The sequence below is a fragment of the Coffea arabica genome, chromosome 11c, assembly GCF_036785885.1.
Source record: "Coffea arabica cultivar ET-39 chromosome 11c, Coffea Arabica ET-39 HiFi, whole genome shotgun sequence".
In the NCBI taxonomy this organism is placed as follows: Eukaryota; Viridiplantae; Streptophyta; class Magnoliopsida; order Gentianales; family Rubiaceae; genus Coffea; species Coffea arabica.
The window spans coordinates 21,538,768-21,556,940 of record NC_092330.1 but is presented as its reverse complement, the minus strand read 5'-3'; the positions used below and the strand labels follow the sequence as shown (position 1 = coordinate 21,556,940).

The following is an 18,173-nucleotide window of genomic DNA, read 5'->3' as shown; positions in this document are numbered from 1 at the left end:
TTTTCTTTGCATTAGTTAGAAATTAGTTTACAAATATATTTTTTTCTCTTTTTTGTTAGAAATTATAAATTTTGGCAAATTTGTTCGGGTAGACCCGACCCGGATCCGAGACTCGCCGGGTCCGGATCCGGAACACAGAATAAAAGACCCGTCGGGTAAACGGGTCGGATCCGGGTCCGGGTCCGGAATAATGAATTCCGGCCCGGACCCGGCCCGTTGACACCCCTAGGTGACCCCCTGGGAAATCCTCGTGTTGCACCCCTCCCTTTTTTGTTTCGAAATCCAAATTTCCCCTTCGTTCTTTATGCTGTAGTAATTTAGCTCCGTCGGAACGATTGCTTTATATTTTGCTTCTCATCGAAGCATGAAGGCGGATCTGAAGGCGCGAGACAAGTCAGGAACGGTACGGCTGGATCGAAGCCCGGATCGTCGGTCAAAGTTGTCGGCGCAAATGTATAAGTGCAAGCGTGAAGGATCAATTTCAGGATAATTGAGAGTTGCGCGACGAGGGAAAAAAAATGGTGCAAATCAACAAGAAAAAAATGTAAAAGTAAATAAATAAAAGGATGAGGGGAAATTCTTGAATTGACGCTTAAAATGAATTCGGGTCCAGAAAAGCCACACTGCTTCACAGGACGGGGCAGTTTAAAAGAATAAAGCGAAAGGAACATGGCGGGTGTGATCATACCAGCACTAATGCACCGGATCCCATCAGAACTTCGAAGTTAAGCGTGCTTGGGCGACAGTAGTACTAGGATGGGTGACCCTAGGCCGGTCAACGGGTCGGGTCTACACCCGGATCCGGATCGGATCCCTGAAATTTTTGCGGGTATGGGTAGGGATTTAATTCCGTTATCCGGATCCGGATCCGTTTTTTCAAACAAAAAAACGGGTCGGATACGGAATATAGTATTCCGACCCGTATTAGACCCGGATCCGGATATAAATGATTTAATAATTTATAAAAAATATATATTATCAATATAATTTGATTAGGATGATGTATTTGAGTAAAATCAATTTGATTTATTTTCTTATTTGGTTTTTTCTTTGCATTAGCTAGAAATTAGTTTACAAATATATCTTTTTCTCTTTTTTGCCCTAGGTGACCCCCTGGGAAATCCTCGTGTTGCACCCCTCCCTTTTTTGTTTCGAAATCCAAATTTTCCCTTCGTTCTTTATGCTGTAGTAATTTAGCTCCGTCGGAACGATTGCTTTATATTTTGCTTCTCATCGAAGCATGAAGGCGGATCTGAAGGCGCGAGACAAGTCAGGAACGGTACGGCTGGATCGAAGCCCGGATCGTCGGTCAAAGTTGTCGGCGCAAATGTATAAGCGCAAGCGTGAAGGATCAATTTCAGGATAATTGAGAGTTGCGCGACGAGGGAAAAAAAAATGGTGCAAATCAACAAGAAAAAAATGTAAAAGTAAATAAATAAAAGGATGAGGGGAAATTCTTGAATTGACGCTTAAAATGAATTCGGGTCCAGAAAAGCCACACTGCTTCACAGGACGGGGCAGTTTAAAAGAATAAAGCGAAAGGAACATGGCGGGTGCGATCATACCAGCACTAATGCACCGGATCCCATCAGAACTCCGAAGTTAAGCGTGCTTGGGCGAGAGTAGTACTAGGATGGGTGACCCCCTGGGAAGTCCTCGTGTTGCACCCCTCCCTTTTTTGTTTCGAAATCCAAATTTCCCCTTCGTTCTTTATGCTGTAGTAATTTAGCTCCGTCGGAACGATTGCTTGATATTTTGCTTCTCATCGAAGCATGAAGGCGGATCTGAAGGCGCGAGACAAGTCAGGAACGGTACGGCTGGATCGAAGCCCGGATCGTCGGTCAAAGTTGTCGGCGCAAATGTATAAGCGCAAGCGTGAAGGATCAATTTCAGGATAATTGAGAGTTGTGCGACGAGGGAAAAAAAAGGTGCAAAGCAACAAGAAAAAAATATAAAAGTAAATAAATAAAAGGATGAGAGGAAATTCATGAATTGACGCTTAGAATGAATTCGGGTCCAGAAAAGCCAAACTGCTTCACAGGACGTGGCAGTTTAAAAGAATAAAGCGAAAGGAACATGGCGGGTGCGATCATACCAGCACTAATGCACCGAATCCCATCAGAACTCCGAAGTTAAGCGTGCTTGGGCGACAGTAGTACTAGGATGGGTGACCCTAGGCCTGTCAACGGGTCGGGTCTAGACCCGGATCCGGATCGGATCGCTGAAATTTTTTCGGGTATGGGTAGGGATTTAATTCCGTTATCCGGATCCGGATCCGTTTTTTCAAACAAAAAAATGGGTCGGATACGGAATATAGTATTCCGACCCGTATTAGACCCGGATCCGGATATAAATGATTTAATAATTTATAAAAAATATATATTATCAATATAATTTGATTAGGATGATGTATTTGAGTAAAATCAATTTGATTTATTTTCTTATTTGGTTTTTTCTTTGCATTAGTTAGAAATTAGTTTACAAATATATTTTTTTCTCTTTTTTGTTAGAAATTATAAATTTTGGCAAATTTGTTCGGGTAGACCCGACCCGGATCCGAGACTCGCCGGGTCCGGATCCGGAACACAGAATAAAAGACCCGTCGGGTAAACGGGTCGGATCCGGGTCCGGGTCCGGAATAATGAATTCCGGCCCGGACCCGGCCCGTTGACACCCCTAGGTGACCCCCTGGGAAATCCTCGTGTTGCACCCCTCCCTTTTTTGTTTCGAAATCCAAATTTCCCCTTCGTTCTTTATGCTGTAGTAATTTAGCTCCGTCGGAACGATTGCTTTATATTTTGCTTCTCATCGAAGCATGAAGGCGGATCTGAAGGCGCGAGACAAGTCAGGAACGGTACGGCTGGATCGAAGCCCGGATCGTCGGTCAAAGTTGTCGGCGCAAATGTATAAGTGCAAGCGTGAAGGATCAATTTCAGGATAATTGAGAGTTGCGCGACGAGGGAAAAAAAAATGGTGCAAATCAACAAGAAAAAAATGTAAAAGTAAATAAATAAAAGGATGAGGGGAAATTCTTGAATTGACGCTTAAAATGAATTCGGGTCCAGAAAAGCCACACTGCTTCACAGGACGTGGCAGTTTAAAAGAATAAAGCGAAAGGAACATGGCGGGTGTGATCATACCAGCACTAATGCACCGGATCCCATCAGAACTTCGAAGTTAAGCGTGCTTGGGCGACAGTAGTACTAGGATGGGTGACCCTAGGCCGGTCAACGGGTCGGGTCTACACCCGGATCCGGATCGGATCCCTGAAATTTTTGCGGGTATGGGTAGGGATTTAATTCCGTTATCCGGATCCGGATCCGTTTTTTCAAACAAAAAAACGGGTCGGATACGGAATATAGTATTCCGACCCGTATTAGACCCGGATCCGGATATAAATGATTTAATAATTTATAAAAAATATATATTATCAATATAATTTGATTAGGATGATGTATTTGAGTAAAATCAATTTGATTTATTTTCTTATTTGGTTTTTTCTTTGCATTAGCTAGAAATTTGTTTACAAATATATCTTTTTCTCTTTTTTGTTAGAAATTATAAATTTTGGCAAATTTGTTCGGGTAGACCCGACCCGGATCCGAGACTCGCCGGGTCCGGATCCGGAACACCGAATAAAAGACCCGTCGGGTAAACGGGTCGGCTCCGGGTCCGGGTCCGGAATAATGAATTCCGGCCCGGACCCGGCCCGTTGACACCCCTAGGTGACCGCCTGGGAAATCCTCGTGTTGCACCCCTCCCTTTTTTGTTTCGAAATCCAAATTTCCCCTTCGTTCTTTATGCTGTAGTAATTTAGCTCCGTCGGAACGATTGCTTTATATTTTGCTTCTCATCGAAGCATGAAGGCGGATCTGAAGGCGCGATACAAGTCAGGAACGGTACGGCTGGATCGAAGCCCGGATCGTCGGTCAAAGTTGTCGGCGCAAATGTATAAGTGCAAGCGTGAAGGATCAATTTCAGGATAATTGAGAGTTGCGCGACGAGGGAAAAAAAATGGTGCAAATCAACAAGAAAAAAATGTAAAAGTAAATAAATAAAAGGATGAGGGGAAATTCTTGAATTGACGCTTAAAATGAATTCGGGTCCAGAAAAGCCACACTGCTTCACAGGACGGGGCAGTTTAAAAGAATAAAGCGAAAGGAACATGGTGGGTGTGATCATACCAGCACTAATGCACCGGATCCCATCAGAACTCCGAAGTTAAGCGTGCTTGGGCGAGAGTAGTACTAGGATGGGTGACCCCCTGGGAAGTCCTCGTGTTGCACCCCTCCCTTTTTTGTTTCGAAATCCAAATTTCCCCTTCGTTCTTTATGCTGTAGTAATTTAGCTCCGTCGGAACGATTGCTTTATATTTTGCTTCTTATCGAAGCATGAAGGCGGATCTGAAGGCGCGAGACAAGTCAGGAACGGTACGGCTGGATCGAAGCCCGGATCGTCGGTCAAAGTTGTCGGCGCAAATGTATAAGCGCAAGCGTGAAGGATCAATTTCAGGATAATTGAGAGTTGTGCGACGAGGGAAAAAAAAGGTGCAAAGCAACAAGAAAAAAATATAAAAGTAAATAAATAAAAGGATGAGAGGAAATTCATGAATTGACGCTTAGAATGAATTCGGGTCCAGAAAAGCCAAACTGCTTCACAGGACGTGGCAGTTTAAAAGAATAAAGCGAAAGGAACATGGCGGGTGCGATCATACCAGCACTAATGCACCGGATCCCATCAGAACTCCGAAGTTAAGCGTGCTTGGGCGACAGTAGTACTAGGATGGGTGACCCTAGGCCTGTCAACGGGTCGGGTCTAGACCCGGATCCGGATCGGATCGCTGAAATTTTTTCGGGTATGGGTAGGGATTTAATTCCGTTATCCGGATCCGGATCCGTTTTTTCAAACAAAAAAATGGGTCGGATACGGAATATAGTATTCCGACCCGTATTAGACCCGGATCCGGATATAAATGATTTAATAATTTATAAAAAATATATATTATCAATATAATTTGATTAGGATGATGTATTTGAGTAAAATCAATTTGATTTATTTTCTTATTTGGTTTTTTCTTTGCATTAGTTAGAAATTAGTTTACAAATATATTTTTTTCTCTTTTTTGTTAGAAATTATAAATTTTGGCAAATTTGTTCGGGTAGACCCGACCCGGATCCGAGACTCGCCGGGTCCGGATCCGGAACACAGAATAAAAGACCCGTCGGGTAAACGGGTCGGATCCGGGTCCGGGTCCGGAATAATGAATTCCGGCCCGGACCCGGCCCGTTGACACCCCTAGGTGACCCCCTGGGAAATCCTCGTGTTGCACCCCTCCCTTTTTTGTTTCGAAATCCAAATTTCCCCTTCGTTCTTTATGCTGTAGTAATTTAGCTCCGTCGGAACGATTGCTTTATATTTTGCTTCTCATCGAAGCATGAAGGCGGATCTGAAGGCGCGAGACAAGTCAGGAACGGTACGGCTGGATCGAAGCCCGGATCGTCGGTCAAAGTTGTCGGCGCAAATGTATAAGTGCAAGCGTGAAGGATCAATTTCAGGATAATTGAGAGTTGCGCGACGAGGGAAAAAAAAATGGTGCAAATCAACAAGAAAAAAATGTAAAAGTAAATAAATAAAAGGATGAGGGGAAATTCTTGAATTGACGCTTAAAATGAATTCGGGTCCAGAAAAGCCACACTGCTTCACAGGACGTGGCAGTTTAAAAGAATAAAGCGAAAGGAACATGGCGGGTGCGATCATACCAGCACTAATGCACCGGATCCCATCAGAACTCCGAAGTTAAGCGTGCTTGGGCGACAGTAGTACTAGGATGGGTGACCCTAGGCCGGTCAACGGGTCGGGTCTACACCCGGATCCGGATCGGATCCCTGAAATTTTTGCGGGTATGGGTAGGGATTTAATTCCGTTATCCGGATCCGGATCCGTTTTTTCAAACAAAAAAACGGGTCGGATACGGAATATAGTATTCCGACCCGTACTAGACCCGGATCCGGATATAAATGATTTAATAATTTATAAAAAATATATATTATCAATATAATTTGATTAGGATGATGTATTTGAGTAAAATCAATTTGATTTATTTTCTTATTTGGTTTTTTCTTTGCATTAGTTAGAAATTAGTTTACAAATATATTTTTTTCTCTTTTTTGTTAGAAATTATAAATTTTGGCAAATTTGTTCGGGTAGACCCGACCCGGATCCGAGATTCGCCGGGTCCGGATCCGGAACACAGAATAAAAGACCCGTCGGGTAAACGGGTCGGATCCGGGTCCGGGTCCGGAATAATGAATTCCGGCCCGGACCCGGCCCGTTGACACCCCTAGGTGACCGCCTGGGAAATCCTCGTGTTGCACCCCTCCCTTTTTTGTTTCGAAATCCAAATTTCCCCTTCGTTCTTTATGCTGTAGTAATTTAGCTCCGTCGGAACGATTGCTTTATATTTTGCTTCTCATCGAAGCATGAAGGCGGATCTGAAGGCGCGAGACAAGTCAGGAACGGTACGGCTGGATCGAAGCCCGGATCGTCGGTCAAAGTTGTCGGCGCAAATGTATAAGTGCAAGCGTGAAGGATCAATTTCAGGATAATTGAGAGTTGCGCGACGAGGGAAAAAAAATGGTGCAAATCAACAAGAAAAAAATGTAAAAGTAAATAAATAAAAGGATGAGGGGAAATTCTTGAATTGACGCTTAAAATGAATTCGGGTCCAGAAAAGCCACACTGCTTCACAGGACGGGGCAGTTTAAAAGAATAAAGCGAAAGGAACATGGTGGGTGCGATCATACCAGCACTAATGCACCGGATCCCATCAGAACTCCGAAGTTAAGCGTGCTTGGGCGAGAGTAGTACTAGGATGGGTGACCCCCTGGGAAGTCCTCGTGTTGCACCCCTCCCTTTTTTGTTTCGAAATCCAAATTTCCCCTTCGTTCTTTATGCTGTAGTAATTTAGCTCCGTCGGAACGATTGCTTTATATTTTGCTTCTTATCGAAGCATGAAGGCGGATCTGAAGGCGCGAGACAAGTCAGGAACGGTACGGCTGGATCGAAGCCCGGATCGTCGGTCAAAGTTGTCGGCGCAAATGTATAAGCGCAAGCGTGAAGGATCAATTTCAGGATAATTGAGAGTTGTGCGACGAGGGAAAAAAAAGGTGCAAAGCAACAAGAAAAAAATATAAAAGTAAATAAATAAAAGGATGAGAGGAAATTCATGAATTGACGCTTAGAATGAATTCGGGTCCAGAAAAGCCAAACTGCTTCACAGGACGTGGCAGTTTAAAAGAATAAAGCGAAAGGAACATGGCGGGTGCGATCATACCAGCACTAATGCACCGAATCCCATCAGAACTCCGAAGTTAAGCGTGCTTGGGCGACAGTAGTACTAGGATGGGTGACCCTAGGCCTGTCAACGGGTCGGGTCTAGACCCGGATCCGGATCGGATCGCTGAAATTTTTTCGGGTATGGGTAGGGATTTAATTCCGTTATCCGGATCCGGATCCGTTTTTTCAAACAAAAAAATGGGTCGGATACGGAATATAGTATTCCGACCCGTATTAGACCCGGATCCGGATATAAATGATTTAATAATTTATAAAAAATATATATTATCAATATAATTTGATTAGGATGATGTATTTGAGTAAAATCAATTTGATTTATTTTCTTATTTGGTTTTTTCTTTGCATTAGTTAGAAATTAGTTTACAAATATATTTTTTTCTCTTTTTTGTTAGAAATTATAAATTTTGGCAAATTTGTTCGGGTAGACCCGACCCGGATCCGAGACTCGCCGGGTCCGGATCCGGAACACAGAATAAAAGACCCGTCGGGTAAACGGGTCGGATCCGGGTCCGGGTCCGGAATAATGAATTCCGGCCCGGACCCGGCCCGTTGACACCCCTAGGTGACCCCCTGGGAAATCCTCGTGTTGCACCCCTCCCTTTTTTGTTTCGAAATCCAAATTTCCCCTTCGTTCTTTATGCTGTAGTAATTTAGCTCCGTCGGAACGATTGCTTTATATTTTGCTTCTCATCGAAGCATGAAGGCGGATCTGAAGGCGCGAGACAAGTCAGGAACGGTACGGCTGGATCGAAGCCCGGATCGTCGGTCAAAGTTGTCGGCGCAAATGTATAAGCGCAAGCGTGAAGGATCAATTTCAGGATAATTGAGAGTTGCGCGACGAGGGAAAAAAAAATGGTGCAAATCAACAAGAAAAAAATGTAAAAGTAAATAAATAAAAGGATGAGGGGAAATTCTTGAATTGACGCTTAAAATGAATTCGGGTCCAGAAAAGCCACACTGCTTCACAGGACGTGGCAGTTTAAAAGAATAAAGCGAAAGGAACATGGCGGGTGCGATCATACCAGCACTAATGCACCGGATCCCATCAGAACTCCGAAGTTAAGCGTGCTTGGGCGACAGTAGTACTAGGATGGGTGACCCTAGGCCGGTCAACGGGTCGGGTCTACACCCGGATCCGGATCGGATCCCTGAAATTTTTGCGGGTATGGGTAGGGATTTAATTCCGTTATCCGGATCCGGATCCGTTTTTTCAAACAAAAAAACGGGTCGGATACGGAATATAGTATTCCGACCCGTACTAGACCCGGATCCGGATATAAATGATTTAATAATTTATAAAAAATATATATTATCAATATAATTTGATTAGGATGATGTATTTGAGTAAAATCAATTTGATTTATTTTCTTATTTGGTTTTTTCTTTGCATTAGTTAGAAATTAGTTTACAAATATATTTTTTTCTCTTTTTTGTTAGAAATTATAAATTTTGGCAAATTTGTTCGGGTAGACCCGACCCGGATCCGAGATTCGCCGGGTCCGGATCCGGAACACAGAATAAAAGACCCGTCGGGTAAACGGGTCGGATCCGGGTCCGGGTCCGGAATAATGAATTCCGGCCCGGACCCGGCCCGTTGACACCCCTAGGTGACCGCCTGGGAAATCCTCGTGTTGCACCCCTCCCTTTTTTGTTTCGAAATCCAAATTTCCCCTTCGTTCTTTATGCTGTAGTAATTTAGCTCCGTCGGAACGATTGCTTTATATTTTGCTTCTCATCGAAGCATGAAGGCGGATCTGAAGGCGCGAGACAAGTCAGGAACGGTACGGCTGGATCGAAGCCCGGATCGTCGGTCAAAGTTGTCGGCGCAAATGTATAAGTGCAAGCGTGAAGGATCAATTTCAGGATAATTGAGAGTTGCGCGACGAGGGAAAAAAAATGGTGCAAATCAACAAGAAAAAAATGTAAAAGTAAATAAATAAAAGGATGAGGGGAAATTCTTGAATTGACGCTTAAAATGAATTCGGGTCCAGAAAAGCCACACTGCTTCACAGGACGGGGCAGTTTAAAAGAATAAAGCGAAAGGAACATGGTGGGTGCGATCATACCAGCACTAATGCACCGGATCCCATCAGAACTCCGAAGTTAAGCGTGCTTGGGCGAGAGTAGTACTAGGATGGGTGACCCCCTGGGAAGTCCTCGTGTTGCACCCCTCCCTTTTTTGTTTCGAAATCCAAATTTCCCCTTCGTTCTTTATGCTGTAGTAATTTAGCTCCGTCGGAACGATTGCTTTATATTTTGCTTCTTATCGAAGCATGAAGGCGGATCTGAAGGCGCGAGACAAGTCAGGAACGGTACGGCTGGATCGAAGCCCGGATCGTCGGTCAAAGTTGTCGGCGCAAATGTATAAGCGCAAGCGTGAAGGATCAATTTCAGGATAATTGAGAGTTGTGCGACGAGGGAAAAAAAAGGTGCAAAGCAACAAGAAAAAAATATAAAAGTAAATAAATAAAAGGATGAGAGGAAATTCATGAATTGACGCTTAGAATGAATTCGGGTCCAGAAAAGCCAAACTGCTTCACAGGACGTGGCAGTTTAAAAGAATAAAGCGAAAGGAACATGGCGGGTGCGATCATACCAGCACTAATGCACCGAATCCCATCAGAACTCCGAAGTTAAGCGTGCTTGGGCGACAGTAGTACTAGGATGGGTGACCCTAGGCCTGTCAACGGGTCGGGTCTAGACCCGGATCCGGATCGGATCGCTGAAATTTTTTCGGGTATGGGTAGGGATTTAATTCCGTTATCCGGATCCGGATCCGTTTTTTCAAACAAAAAAATGGGTCGGATACGGAATATAGTATTCCGACCCGTATTAGACCCGGATCCGGATATAAATGATTTAATAATTTATAAAAAATATATATTATCAATATAATTTGATTAGGATGATGTATTTGAGTAAAATCAATTTGATTTATTTTCTTATTTGGTTTTTTCTTTGCATTAGTTAGAAATTAGTTTACAAATATATTTTTTTCTCTTTTTTGTTAGAAATTATAAATTTTGGCAAATTTGTTCGGGTAGACCCGACCCGGATCCGAGACTCGCCGGGTCCGGATCCGGAACACAGAATAAAAGACCCGTCGGGTAAACGGGTCGGATCCGGGTCCGGGTCCGGAATAATGAATTCCGGCCCGGACCCGGCCCGTTGACACCCCTAGGTGACCCCCTGGGAAATCCTCGTGTTGCACCCCTCCCTTTTTTGTTTCGAAATCCAAATTTCCCCTTCGTTCTTTATGCTGTAGTAATTTAGCTCCGTCGGAACGATTGCTTTATATTTTGCTTCTCATCGAAGCATGAAGGCGGATCTGAAGGCGCGAGACAAGTCAGGAACGGTACGGCTGGATCGAAGCCCGGATCGTCGGTCAAAGTTGTCGGCGCAAATGTATAAGCGCAAGCGTGAAGGATCAATTTCAGGATAATTGAGAGTTGTGCGACGAGGGAAAAAAAAGGTGCAAAGCAACAAGAAAAAAATATAAAAGTAAATAAATAAAAGGATGAGAGGAAATTCATGAATTGACGCTTAGAATGAATTCGGGTCCAGAAAAGCCAAACTGCTTCACAGGACGTGGCAGTTTAAAAGAATAAAGCGAAAGGAACATGGCGGGTGCGATCATACCAGCACTAATGCACCGGATCCCATCAGAACTCCGAAGTTAAGCGTGCTTGGGCGACAGTAGTACTAGGATGGGTGACCCTAGGCCTGTCAACGGGTCGGGTCTAGACCCGGATCCGGATCGGATCGCTGAAATTTTTTCGGGTATGCGTAGGGATTTAATTCCGTTATCCGGATCCGGATCCGTTTTTTCAAACAAAAAAACGGGTCGGATACGGAATATAGTATTCCGACCCGTATTAGACCCGGATCCGGATATAAATGATTTAATAATTTATAAAAAATATATATTATCAATATAATTTGATTAGGATGATGTATTTGAGTAAAATCAATTTGATTTATTTTCTTATTTGGTTTTTTCTTTGCATTAGTTAGAAATTAGTTTACAAATATATTTTTTTCTCTTTTTTGTTAGAAATTATAAATTTTGGCAAATTTGTTCGGGTAGACCCGACCCGGATCCGAGACTCGCCGGGTCCGGATCCGGAACACAGAATAAAAGACCCGTCGGGTAAACGGGTCGGATCCGGGTCCGGGTCCGGAATAATGAATTCCGGCCCGGACCCGGCCCGTTGACACCCCTAGGTGACCCCCTGGGAAATCCTCGTGTTGCACCCCTCCCTTTTTTGTTTCGAAATCCAAATTTCCCCTTCGTTCTTTATGCTGTAGTAATTTAGCTCCGTCGGAACGATTGCTTTATATTTTGCTTCTCATCGAAGCATGAAGGCGGATCTGAAGGCGCGAGACAAGTCAGGAACGGTACGGCTGGATCGAAGCCCGGATCGTCGGTCAAAGTTGTCGGCGCAAATGTATAAGTGCAAGCGTGAAGGATCAATTTCAGGATAATTGAGAGTTGCGCGACGAGGGAAAAAAAAATGGTGCAAATCAACAAGAAAAAAATGTAAAAGTAAATAAATAAAAGGATGAGGGGAAATTCTTGAATTGACGCTTAAAATGAATTCGGGTCCAGAAAAGCCACACTGCTTCACAGGACGGGGCAGTTTAAAAGAATAAAGCGAAAGGAACATGGTGGGTGCGATCATACCAGCACTAATGCACCGGATCCCATCAGAACTTCGAAGTTAAGCGTGCTTGGGCGACAGTAGTACTAGGATGGGTGACCCCCTGGGAAGTCCTCGTGTTGCACCCCTCCCTTTTTTGTTTCGAAATCCAAATTTCCCCTTCGTTCTTTATGCTGTAGTAATTTAGCTCCGTCGGAACGATTGCTTTATATTTTGCTTCTTATCGAAGCATGAAGGCGGATCTGAAGGCGCGAGACAAGTCAGGAACGGTACGGCTGGATCGAAGCCCGGATCGTCGGTCAAAGTTGTCGGCGCAAATGTATAAGCGCAAGCGTGAAGGATCAATTTCAGGATAATTGAGAGTTGTGCGACGAGGGAAAAAAAAGGTGCAAAGCAACAAGAAAAAAATATAAAAGTAAATAAATAAAAGGATGAGAGGAAATTCATGAATTGACGCTTAGAATGAATTCGGGTCCAGAAAAGCCAAACTGCTTCACAGGACGTGGCAGTTTAAAAGAATAAAGCGAAAGGAACATGGCGGGTGCGATCATACCAGCACTAATGCACCGGATCCCATCAGAACTTCGAAGTTAAGCGTGCTTGGGCGACAGTAGTACTAGGATGGGTGACCCTAGGCCGGTCAACGGGTCGGGTCTACACCCGGATCCGGATCGGATCCCTGAAATTTTTGCTGGTATGGGTAGGGATTTAATTCCGTTATCCGGATCCGGATCCGTTTTTTCAAACAAAAAAACGGGTCGGATACGGAATATAGTATTCCGACCCGTACTAGACCCGGATCCGGATATAAATGATTTAATAATTTATAAAAAATATATATTATCAATATAATTTGATTAGGATGATGTATTTGAGTAAAATCAATTTGATTTATTTTCTTATTTGGTTTTTTCTTTGCATTAGCTAGAAATTAGTTTACAAATATATCTTTTTCTCTTTTTTGTTAGAAATTATAAATTTTGGCAAATTTGTTCGGGTAGACCCGACCCGGATCCGAGACTCGCCGGGTCCGGATCCGGAACACCGAATAAAAGACCCGTCGGGTAAACGGGTCGGATCCGGGTCCGGGTCCGGAATAAAGAATTCCGGCCCGGACCCGGCCCGTTGACACCCCTAGGTGACCCCCTGGGAAATCCTCGTGTTGCACCCCTCCCTTTTTTGTTTCGAAATCCAAATTTTCCCTTCGTTCTTTATGCTGTAGTAATTTAGCTCCGTCGGAACGATTGTTTTATATTTTGCTTCTCATCGAAGCATGAAGGCGGATCTGAAGGCGCGAGACAAGTCAGGAACGGTACGGCTGAATCGAAGCCCGGATCGTCGGTCAATGTTGTCGGCGCAAATGCATAAGCGCAAGCGTGAAGGATCAATTTCAGGATAATTGAGAGTTGTGCGACGAGGGAAAAAAAAGGTGCAAAGCAACAAGAAAAAAATATAAAAATAAATAAATAAAAGGATGAGAGGAAATTCATGAATTGACGCTTAGAATGAATTCGGGTCCAGAAAAGCCAAACTGCTTCACAGGACGTGGCAGTTTAAAAGAATAAAGCGAAAGGAACATGGCGGGTGTGATCATACCAGCACTAATGCACCGGATCCCATCAGAACTTCGAAGTTAAGCGTGCTTGGGCGACAGTAGTACTAGGATGGGTGACCCTAGGCCGGTCAACGGGTCGGGTCTACACCCGGATCCGGATCGGATCCCTGAAATTTTTGCGGGTATGGGTAGGGATTTAATTCCGTTATCCGGATCCGGATCCGTTTTTTCAAACAAAAAAACGGGTCGGATACGGAATATAGTATTCCGACCCGTATTAGACCCGGATCCGGATATAAATGATTTAATAATTTATAAAAAATATATATTATCAATATAATTTGATTAGGATGATGTATTTGAGTAAAATCAATTTGATTTATTTTCTTATTTGGTTTTTTCTTTGCATTAGCTAGAAATTTGTTTACAAATATATCTTTTTCTCTTTTTTGTTAGAAATTATAAATTTTGGCAAATTTGTTCGGGTAGACCCGACCCGGATCCGAGACTCGCCGGGTCCGGATCCGGAACACCGAATAAAAGACCCGTCGGGTAAACGGGTCGGCTCCGGGTCCGGGTCCGGAATAATGAATTCCGGCCCGGACCCGGCCCGTTGACACCCCTAGGTGACCCCCTGGGAAATCCTCGTGTTGCACCCCTCCCTTTTTTGTTTCGAAATCCAAATTTTCCCTTCGTTCTTTATGCTGTAGTAATTTAGCTCCGTCGGAACGATTGCTTTATATTTTGCTTCTCATCGAAGCATGAAGGCGGATCTGAAGGCGCGAGACAAGTCAGGAACGGTACGGCTGGATCGAAGCCCGGATCGTCGGTCAAAGTTGTCGGCGCAAATGTATAAGCGCAAGCGTGAAGGATCAATTTCAGGATAATTGAGAGTTGCGCGACGAGGGAAAAAAAATGGTGCAAATCAACAAGAAAAAAATGTAAAAGTAAATAAATAAAAGGATGAGGGGAAATTCTTGAATTGACGCTTAAAATGAATTCGGGTCCAGAAAAGCCACACTGCTTCACAGGACGGGGCAGTTTAAAAGAATAAAGCGAAAGGAACATGGCGGGTGCGATCATACCAGCACTAATGCACCGGATCCCATCAGAACTCCGAAGTTAAGCGTGCTTGGGCGAGAGTAGTACTAGGATGGGTGACCCCCTGGGAAGTCCTCGTGTTGCACCCCTCCCTTTTTTGTTTCGAAATCCAAATTTCCCCTTCGTTCTTTATGCTGTAGTAATTTAGCTCCGTCGGAACGATTGCTTGATATTTTGCTTCTCATCGAAGCATGAAGGCGGATCTGAAGGCGCGAGACAAGTCAGGAACGGTACGGCTGGATCGAAGCCCGGATCGTCGGTCAAAGTTGTCGGCGCAAATGTATAAGCGCAAGCGTGAAGGATCAATTTCAGGATAATTGAGAGTTGTGCGACGAGGGAAAAAAAAGGTGCAAAGCAACAAGAAAAAAATATAAAAGTAAATAAATAAAAGGATGAGAGGAAATTCATGAATTGACGCTTAGAATGAATTCGGGTCCAGAAAAGCCAAACTGCTTCACAGGACGTGGCAGTTTAAAAGAATAAAGCGAAAGGAACATGGCGGGTGCGATCATACCAGCACTAATGCACCGGATCCCATCAGAACTTCGAAGTTAAGCGTGCTTGGGCGACAGTAGTACTAGGATGGGTGACCCCCTGGGAAGTCCTCGTGTTGCACCCCTCCCTTTTTTGTTTCGAAATCCAAATTTCCCCTTCGTTCTTTATGCTGTAGTAATTTAGCTCCGTCGGAACGATTGCTTGATATTTTGCTTCTCATCGAAGCATGAAGGCGGATCTGAAGGCGCGAGACAAGTCAGGAACGGTACGGCTGGATCGAAGCCCGGATCGTCGGTCAAAGTTGTCGGCGCAAATGTATAAGCGCAAGCGTGAAGGATCAATTTCAGGATAATTGAGAGTTGTGCGACGAGGGAAAAAAAAGGTGCAAAGCAACAAGAAAAAAATATAAAAGTAAATAAATAAAAGGATGAGAGGAAATTCATGAATTGACGCTTAGAATGAATTCGGGTCCAGAAAAGCCAAACTGCTTCACAGGACGTGGCAGTTTAAAAGAATAAAGCGAAAGGAACATGGCGGGTGCGATCATACCAGCACTAATGCACCGGATCCCATCAGAACTCCGAAGTTAAGCGTGCTTGGGCGACAGTAGTACTAGGATGGGTGACCCTAGGCCTGTCAACGGGTCGGGTCTAGACCCGGATCCGGATCGGATCGCTGAAATTTTTTCGGGTATGGGTAGGGATTTAATTCCGTTATCCGGATCCGGATCCGTTTTTTCAAACAAAAAAACGGGTCGGATACGGAATATAGTATTCCGACCCGTATTAGACCCGGATCCGGATATAAATGATTTAATAATTTATAAAAAATATATATTATCAATATAATTTGATTAGGATGATGTATTTGAGTAAAATCAATTTGATTTATTTTCTTATTTGGTTTTTTCTTTGCATTAGTTAGAAATTAGTTTACAAATATATTTTTTTCTCTTTTTTGTTAGAAATTATAAATTTTGGCAAATTTGTTCGGGTAGACCCGACCCGGATCCGAGACTCGCCGGGTCCGGATCCGGAACACAGAATAAAAGACCCGTCGGGTAAACGGGTCGGATCCGGGTCCGGGTCCGGAATAATGAATTCCGGCCCGGACCCGGCCCGTTGACACCCCTAGGTGACCCCCTGGGAAATCCTCGTGTTGCACCCCTCCCTTTTTTGTTTCGAAATCCAAATTTCCCCTTCGTTCTTTATGCTGTAGTAATTTAGCTCCGTCGGAACGATTGCTTTATATTTTGCTTCTCATCGAAGCATGAAGGCGGATCTGAAGGCGCGAGACAAGTCAGGAACGGTACGGCTGGATCGAAGCCCGGATCGTCGGTCAAAGTTGTCGGCGCAAATGTATAAGTGCAAGCGTGAAGGATCAATTTCAGGATAATTGAGAGTTGCGCGACGAGGGAAAAAAAATGGTGCAAATCAACAAGAAAAAAATGTAAAAGTAAATAAATAAAAGGATGAGGGGAAATTCTTGAATTGACGCTTAAAATGAATTCGGGTCCAGAAAAGCCACACTGCTTCACAGGACGGGGCAGTTTAAAAGAATAAAGCGAAAGGAACATGGCGGGTGTGATCATACCAGCACTAATGCACCGGATCCCATCAGAACTTCGAAGTTAAGCGTGCTTGGGCGACAGTAGTACTAGGATGGGTGACCCTAGGCCGGTCAACGGGTCGGGTCTACACCCGGATCCGGATCGGATCCCTGAAATTTTTGCGGGTATGGGTAGGGATTTAATTCCGTTATCCGGATCCGGATCCGTTTTTTCAAACAAAAAAACGGGTCGGATACGGAATATAGTATTCCGACCCGTATTAGACCCGGATCCGGATATAAATGATTTAATAATTTATAAAAAATATATATTATCAATATAATTTGATTAGGATGATGTATTTGAGTAAAATCAATTTGATTTATTTTCTTATTTGGTTTTTTCTTTGCATTAGCTAGAAATTAGTTTACAAATATATCTTTTTCTCTTTTTTGTTAGAAATTATAAATTTTGGCAAATTTGTTCGGGTAGACCCGACCCGAATCCGAGACTCGCCGGGTCCGGATCCGGAACACCGAATAAAAGACCCGTCGGGTAAACGGGTCGGCTCCGGGTCCGGGTCCGGAATAATGAATTCCGGCCCGGACCCGGCCCGTTGACACCCCTAGGTGACCCCCTGGGAAATCCTCGTGTTGCACCCCTCCCTTTTTTGTTTCGAAATCCAAATTTTCCCTTCGTTCTTTATGCTGTAGTAATTTAGCTCCGTCGGAACGATTGCTTTATATTTTGCTTCTCATCGAAGCATGAAGGCGGATCTGAAGGCGCGAGACAAGTCAGGAACGGTACGGCTGGATCGAAGCCCGGATCGTCGGTCAAAGTTGTCGGCGCAAATGTATAAGCGCAAGCGTGAAGGATCAATTTCAGGATAATTGAGAGTTGCGCGACGAGGGAAAAAAAAATGGTGCAAATCAACAAGAAAAAAATGTAAAAGTAAATAAATAAAAGGATGAGGGGAAATTCTTGAATTGACGCTTAAAATGAATTCGGGTCCAGAAAAGCCACACTGCTTCACAGGACGGGGCAGTTTAAAAGAATAAAGCGAAAGGAACATGGCGGGTGCGATCATACCAGCACTAATGCACCGGATCCCATCAGAACTCCGAAGTTAAGCGTGCTTGGGCGAGAGTAGTACTAGGATGGGTGACCCCCTGGGAATTCCTCGTGTTGCACCCCTCCCTTTTTTGTTTCGAAATCCAAATTTCCCCTTCGTTCTTTATGCTGTAGTAATTTAGCTCCGTCGGAACGATTGCTTGATATTTTGCTTCTCATCGAAGCATGAAGGCGGATCTGAAGGCGCGAGACAAGTCAGGAACGGTACGGCTGGATCGAAGCCCGGATCGTCGGTCAAAGTTGTCGGCGCAAATGTATAAGCGCAAGCGTGAAGGATCAATTTCAGGATAATTGAGAGTTGTGCGACGAGGGAAAAAAAAGGTGC

The 18,173-nt window shown here is 44.0% G+C and overlaps 8 non-coding genes and 13 pseudogenes across 8 annotated transcripts; all 21 read left to right on the top strand.

Annotated features, from left to right (window-relative positions):
* Positions 1 to 674: 674 nt before the first annotated feature.
* On the top strand, positions 675 to 792 carry LOC140020422 (5S ribosomal RNA; annotated as a pseudogene).
* Positions 793 to 1,551: 759 nt separating this feature from the next.
* Positions 1,552 to 1,670, top strand: LOC140018759 (5S ribosomal RNA). The gene has a single exon (XR_011824554.1). It is a non-coding gene; the product is annotated as a 5S ribosomal RNA (ribosomal RNA).
* Positions 1,671 to 2,081: 411 nt separating this feature from the next.
* Positions 2,082 to 2,199, top strand: LOC140020550 (5S ribosomal RNA; annotated as a pseudogene).
* A 927-nt stretch (positions 2,200 to 3,126) lies between these two features.
* On the top strand, positions 3,127 to 3,244 carry LOC140020421 (5S ribosomal RNA; annotated as a pseudogene).
* A 926-nt stretch (positions 3,245 to 4,170) lies between these two features.
* LOC140017538 (5S ribosomal RNA) lies at positions 4,171 to 4,289 on the top strand. The gene has a single exon (XR_011823846.1). It is a non-coding gene; the product is annotated as a 5S ribosomal RNA (ribosomal RNA).
* A 411-nt stretch (positions 4,290 to 4,700) lies between these two features.
* LOC140018685 (5S ribosomal RNA) lies at positions 4,701 to 4,818 on the top strand (annotated as a pseudogene).
* Positions 4,819 to 5,745: 927 nt separating this feature from the next.
* LOC140018225 (5S ribosomal RNA) lies at positions 5,746 to 5,863 on the top strand (annotated as a pseudogene).
* Positions 5,864 to 6,789: 926 nt separating this feature from the next.
* Positions 6,790 to 6,908, top strand: LOC140018747 (5S ribosomal RNA). Its single transcript, XR_011824553.1, has one exon. It is a non-coding gene; the product is annotated as a 5S ribosomal RNA (ribosomal RNA).
* Positions 6,909 to 7,319: 411 nt separating this feature from the next.
* On the top strand, positions 7,320 to 7,437 carry LOC140020549 (5S ribosomal RNA; annotated as a pseudogene).
* A 927-nt stretch (positions 7,438 to 8,364) lies between these two features.
* LOC140018224 (5S ribosomal RNA) lies at positions 8,365 to 8,482 on the top strand (annotated as a pseudogene).
* A 926-nt stretch (positions 8,483 to 9,408) lies between these two features.
* LOC140018736 (5S ribosomal RNA) lies at positions 9,409 to 9,527 on the top strand. Its single transcript, XR_011824552.1, has one exon. It is a non-coding gene; the product is annotated as a 5S ribosomal RNA (ribosomal RNA).
* A 411-nt stretch (positions 9,528 to 9,938) lies between these two features.
* On the top strand, positions 9,939 to 10,056 carry LOC140020547 (5S ribosomal RNA; annotated as a pseudogene).
* A 925-nt stretch (positions 10,057 to 10,981) lies between these two features.
* On the top strand, positions 10,982 to 11,099 carry LOC140018684 (5S ribosomal RNA; annotated as a pseudogene).
* A 927-nt stretch (positions 11,100 to 12,026) lies between these two features.
* LOC140018132 (5S ribosomal RNA) lies at positions 12,027 to 12,145 on the top strand. The gene has a single exon (XR_011824434.1). It is a non-coding gene; the product is annotated as a 5S ribosomal RNA (ribosomal RNA).
* Positions 12,146 to 12,556: 411 nt separating this feature from the next.
* LOC140019618 (5S ribosomal RNA) lies at positions 12,557 to 12,674 on the top strand (annotated as a pseudogene).
* Positions 12,675 to 13,599: 925 nt separating this feature from the next.
* Positions 13,600 to 13,717, top strand: LOC140020420 (5S ribosomal RNA; annotated as a pseudogene).
* Positions 13,718 to 14,643: 926 nt separating this feature from the next.
* On the top strand, positions 14,644 to 14,762 carry LOC140018725 (5S ribosomal RNA). Its single transcript, XR_011824551.1, has one exon. It is a non-coding gene; the product is annotated as a 5S ribosomal RNA (ribosomal RNA).
* Positions 14,763 to 15,173: 411 nt separating this feature from the next.
* LOC140018131 (5S ribosomal RNA) lies at positions 15,174 to 15,292 on the top strand. The gene has a single exon (XR_011824433.1). It is a non-coding gene; the product is annotated as a 5S ribosomal RNA (ribosomal RNA).
* Positions 15,293 to 15,703: 411 nt separating this feature from the next.
* LOC140018683 (5S ribosomal RNA) lies at positions 15,704 to 15,821 on the top strand (annotated as a pseudogene).
* A 926-nt stretch (positions 15,822 to 16,747) lies between these two features.
* LOC140020419 (5S ribosomal RNA) lies at positions 16,748 to 16,865 on the top strand (annotated as a pseudogene).
* A 927-nt stretch (positions 16,866 to 17,792) lies between these two features.
* LOC140017512 (5S ribosomal RNA) lies at positions 17,793 to 17,911 on the top strand. Its single transcript, XR_011823821.1, has one exon. It is a non-coding gene; the product is annotated as a 5S ribosomal RNA (ribosomal RNA).
* Positions 17,912 to 18,173: the final 262 nt, after the last annotated feature.